General features: G+C 28.8%; 1 long non-coding RNA gene across 1 annotated transcript; it reads right to left on the reverse strand.

Moving 5' to 3' along the window:
* Positions 1-1035: 1035 nt before the first annotated feature.
* Positions 1036-4392, reverse strand: LOC150037321 (uncharacterized). Its single transcript, XR_016528720.1, has 3 exons — positions 4285-4392; positions 2260-2437; positions 1036-1359 (listed from the first exon to the last, which is right to left on the reverse strand). It is a non-coding gene; the product is annotated as an uncharacterized LOC150037321 (long non-coding RNA).
* Between the last annotated feature and the right edge of the window lie 971 nt (positions 4393-5363).

The following is a 5363-nucleotide window of genomic DNA, read 5'->3' on the forward strand; positions in this document are numbered from 1 at the left end:
GAAAATTTGAAAAGATATAAGATTTGGTATAAGATTTGAAAAGATTATATAATATTTGAAAAAATTAATATAATCTCGTCCAAAACAATGGATAAGTTAGAAAAAGTATCTCGCTCGAGATGGACGAGAAAAACTAGTTTAACCAAAAAGTATATTAGTTTTGAAAAATGAAAACTTGATAGTATTATTTCTGATAATTTCCTTTTTGTATTATATCTTTATTGAGGATGCAAGATATAATCCAGATTGTCACATTAGATTATTTTCATTGTATATTTTGGTTGTAGCTTAAGGTTCTAGGATTATTGAAGAGCTACTCGACAACATATTTTTGTTTGTGGCAGATTGGTACAGCTCATAGTAAACTTTCTCGAGATGGTATAGTTAAACGTGAGGATTTTAAATGTCTATGATAATTAATATATTTGTTTGGATATATAGGATATGTAATATCTTCGATTTTATATTAAAAACTAAAATTAAATAATTACTAAATTATACAATAGGCCAATTATTATAGTCATCAAATAAATTTAGTATTGTTTAATCAATAAAAATTAAAATAAATGAACACTTTTATATTAAACCATTAATAAATATAGTTAATTAATTTAATTAATTACTAAAAGTAATTAAATTGTTATAAATTCATTAGAAATTTACCATCTACTTCTCACTCATTAGCATGTCAAATCAAATTCTTAACATAGTTAATACTTCTAAACAACCTTTTAAATTGTAGAATTAGTGGAAAATACCATACAACTTTTGCAGAATTTTTCCCCGTTTGTTTGCATTCTTAGCATACTTCCACCTGATTTACCATTTTCAGGACATTCAATTGCATTAGCATATTCTTTTATATACAAACAACAATCACTAGGGCATGTATGAATCTTTTTGTAATTCATTCCTAGTACACCTAATGTTTTCTTTGCATCATACATTGATGCTAGGAGCTCATTGGTAGTAAGCAAAATTTCCTTTAAATTTTTTAATAGTTCTGAAAAACTAATATCACTCCATCCATATCTAACTTTTAAATTATGCAACTTGACCAATATAGAAAACTTGGTGAATTTTTTACATCATTCATATAATGGTTTTTCAGCATCATTAAGCAACTTCTCAAATTTATTTGAGTCTTTTTAATATTCCTCAGGAGCAACTTCAACCATTTTTTTTATACTTCCAACATCGTTCTCTTCATGCATGTAGGTGTCAAACTTGTAAGATTCCCCACGTACGGATGAGGTAGGTAGTTGTTCACCATGCCAAAACCAAATTTTATAACTTTCATCAATTCCATTGACGTCTAAATGATCTCTAATATCATTGTGACTTTGGTTTTCACAATTCCTACGTTTCAATCAAGGACAACGAATAAAGGCATTATTTGTATTAGAAAATCCAAATTTGATGAAGTTTTCTACACCCAATTCATAATCTTTGAATAATCTACTCTTATGCATCTACAATTTATCCATAATTGTAAATCTAGTAAGAAAAGATGACGATTAATGGTGAACTTTCGATAAATTATATCCTTTATATTAAAAAAATGACACTTACAAATGTCACTTACTAATTAATTTTCCACAAATAAAGTGTGGGTAACAAATTAGATGACAACTTTGACCAAAGTCATGTCCTAGGTGATGACTACCAGAGATAGTGAGACTTGTTTACCAAATCACATAGAAGTTAGAGATGTTTAAAGAGATTTATCACTTACTAATTACTTTTCAATGCAAGCATTTACATAAGTATCTCTGGGTCAAACATTCCACCAAATTTTTAGTTTTCGATGGGTCCTCAGCATAGTATACGCATAACTCTAGTTAAGGGTGAATCTACAAACTACGATGCAAAGTTCGTAAAAACAATCAATTCTATCTTTAAGAATTGAACACATTTTAGGACCAAACAAACATTTTAGTAAAAATTAGAGCAGAACAAGGCCAAAAATCTCCAAATAAAACATCAAATAAGACCACACAAACATTTTAGGATCAAAATATGATTCACATTTGGGTAAGAACAATGTAAAAAATCTCCAAATAAAACCAGACCAACCAAGAAAACAGAGACCAATACTAGAAGAGAAAGAGAGAAAACCACCAAGAAAATAGAGACAAACATCAGCTAGAAAGATCACCATCCATTACAAAGAGTTGAAAAACCTAAACTACAGGGAGAGCACAATCCATTTTAGGAAGAAGAAAGCAAGTAGAATCGATATGTGTGAATTGAACTTACAAGGGGTTTGTGTCAGTATTGTCGTCAATGCAGCAGAGTGGAACCACCAACGGTAGCGTGGAACCACCGATTGCAAGCATGAAGGGATCGATTGCAAGTGTCAAACTCTAACTTTCGGGAAGAACTTCGAAGACGATGGAGGACGATGAAGTGAAAAGCACGGATGTCAATCGATTTTCTTTTCGGATACAATGGAAGTCAAAATCGCGCACGAGGATTTGTTAGTTTTTAAGAAAATTAGTTACACTTGACATTATAAAAATGAAAAGAAAACAAAATTAAACTTGACGGTTTTTAACTATCAAGTACTTAGTCGGCGTGAAAAAAATCCAAAAAAATCTCAAATTCTTTGCCTTTTCCATTATTTTTTTTTTACGTTTTTACATATTACTTAATATTTTTTTTCATAAAAATGTCAAGTACTTCTAAATTGCAAGCATCAAGTAATGTTATTTTTGTAATAGTGTGAATTTATTGTTTAAATCATTTGTTAGTGAAAAATTTGTTAATTTATTTAATTGGGCCCACATTAGTAGAAAGTTTTAAACTAGTTTGATTAAACCTTAGAGTTGTCATACTAATCCTATATGGTCATATATTAAACGACACTACAAAAAATTCAACTTATCTAAAAGTAAGTAACATTTGGTTATTAAGTTTCCTATGGTGATACTGCTCCTTATTTAGATTATGATTTATGATTCTATAGAAATCATGGACAAAGAAAATGAGATGACATTTCAACACTTGTATGGTGTATGGGGTATTGGGAGGTAAGATATTATATATTTGTTTGAATGCTTAGTTTTGGAAGGACAAGTGGTCGAGGGATCTCTCTATTCTATTTTAGATAAGAAACTAAAAACATATACTCCTACAAAAAACTATCAAAAGAGTCTTCCAAACTCTTCGCTTTTTATTTCCTCAGTTATAATCTCTTACTTTAAGATGAACTATTCAATGAATATTATTCTCCCTTTTTTAGCTCTATTTTCTCTGCGTGTGTTTTTTCGTTGTTCTTTTAGCTTTTATTGACGAGTCTTCGATTAGCTTTGTGGAGAGGAGATTCTTGTATTCAAGATTCCATCCCTTCTTAACGGTTTTTTTGTAGCTTTTTTCTTTTGATACTATGTGTACACTCTTCAACTGGTCTTGGGAAAGGAGATTCTTGTATTGGTAAAAAAGTCTAATACTATGTTATTTTTTGGGTGGAAAAAATTTATAGTAATTGACTTTGTTAGGATTTTTGTTGAGATATTTTACTTATAAAGTTTGTGTATTTTATGTTGAAGAAAGACTTCATTGAATTATACTATGTTCTTTTTTCCAAAGGGGATGAAAAAGTTTGACTTTACTTTGTTGAAATATTTGGCTTATAGAATTTGTATATTTTGAACGACGATTGAATTATGTACTATGTTCTTTCTTTTTTTGGGGTGTTGAAAAAGTTTACAAAGCTTTACTTTGTTAGGATCTTTATTGGATATTTTGCCTATAGAGTTTGTATATTTTTGTTGAAGAACAATTTGATTGAGTTTGTGTATTTTTTTTTTTCCAGAGGAAAGGTGAAAAATTGATTATTAGTATGTTATTTTCTAAGCTCATATTTGTCTATATTTATTAAAGATTTTCTTTATTTTCTTGTTCACTATTATTAGTATCCACATAATATATTGATATATGTTTTATATATTCATGTAAGTGGATGAAACGATACCTTACCAAAGCAAAAGGAAACCAATGATGATAGCTCAATTAAATTGGTAATATAAACTTGAACTTGATGAATTGTGCATTTTGAAAGCTAGTATACTTTATCTTAGCTTGTAAGTTTGGATAACAACTTTATTTTAGGAAATTATCGAATATTTGAAGGAATCGGTGAAGGCCCTTGAGTGGAAACGGGGATCGGACTTAAATTCTAATTTTATAGAATCAAGAATTTTACGATTATGCAACAAAATTAATTACAGCATGTTAAATATAAAATTAAAAAGAGAGAAAAGAAATTATGAAATCCGTTACCTTTGAAGAAATTTTCTTCAAAAAATCCTTCTCCAAAATCATCACATACAAAACGATCTCCAAATGACCACCACCACGAATGAGTTCTCTGTATTCTCTGAGAATCACAGGAGTTTTGTGGGCTCTATAATTGAGGAAAGAAGAATTAAGAAGGAAAAGGGAGATTGAAAACTGGGAATATTTTTCAGAATATCCAACAAAGAAGAAGATCAAACTCTCCCAACCACCCACTCATAGTGTGACAAGAAGAGAGAATTAAAGGGAGGGATGTTATTTCCCTCCCACTTAAAATCAAAATTAATTAATTCAAAAACTAATTAATTTTAATTATATATATATATATATATAATAACTAACTTATTAAATATAAATATAAAACTACATGTTATATCATATATAACATATAACCTATGGTTTAATATTGTATCATATACAATATAACCTATAGTTTTAATTCTCTCATCTATGACATTTAATATAAATCTCATTTATATTAAATTCAATTATATGAGTCCAATTTATATAATTAATATTTGAATCATATTCAAATATTTATTTCTTCTCAAATAAACATTATATTATAATGTATCAAATACATGATAGTAATTATATCATATATAATTAAATTAAATTAATTACATCACATCTAATTAATTTGAACAATTCAAATTAATCCAAAATTGATTCTCATTTAATCTTGTTGAGCTATAGTGGAGACCTTATGGACTTGTAGATTGAAACTCCAATGGTACTTGAGTAATTAATTAAACTATTTAATTAATTTATTTAACATGCTTTAACTGTCGGACACTTCACTAAATACCGACAGTTGCACTCTTCGCACTACAGATGTATTTTTGTGTCCATTGGATATAATCAGTTAATAGTGCGATGACCCTTCATAAATTGCTCGTAAATATAACTAGACCAAAATTATTGTTTTGCCCCTATAGTTAAATCTAACTCCTTAAGTACCATTGATCCCTCTAATGAATAATAAATCATAGTCCAAATATGACTAAACCCCTCTCGGGCCAGAAAAGGGTGTGGCGCCACATTGTTCAAGCCTTCGAATCAAC

This window comes from Benincasa hispida, chromosome 3, assembly GCF_027475165.1.
Source record: "Benincasa hispida cultivar pf3 chromosome 3, pf3_genome.v1.1, whole genome shotgun sequence".
Taxonomy (NCBI): domain Eukaryota; kingdom Viridiplantae; phylum Streptophyta; class Magnoliopsida; order Cucurbitales; family Cucurbitaceae; genus Benincasa; species Benincasa hispida.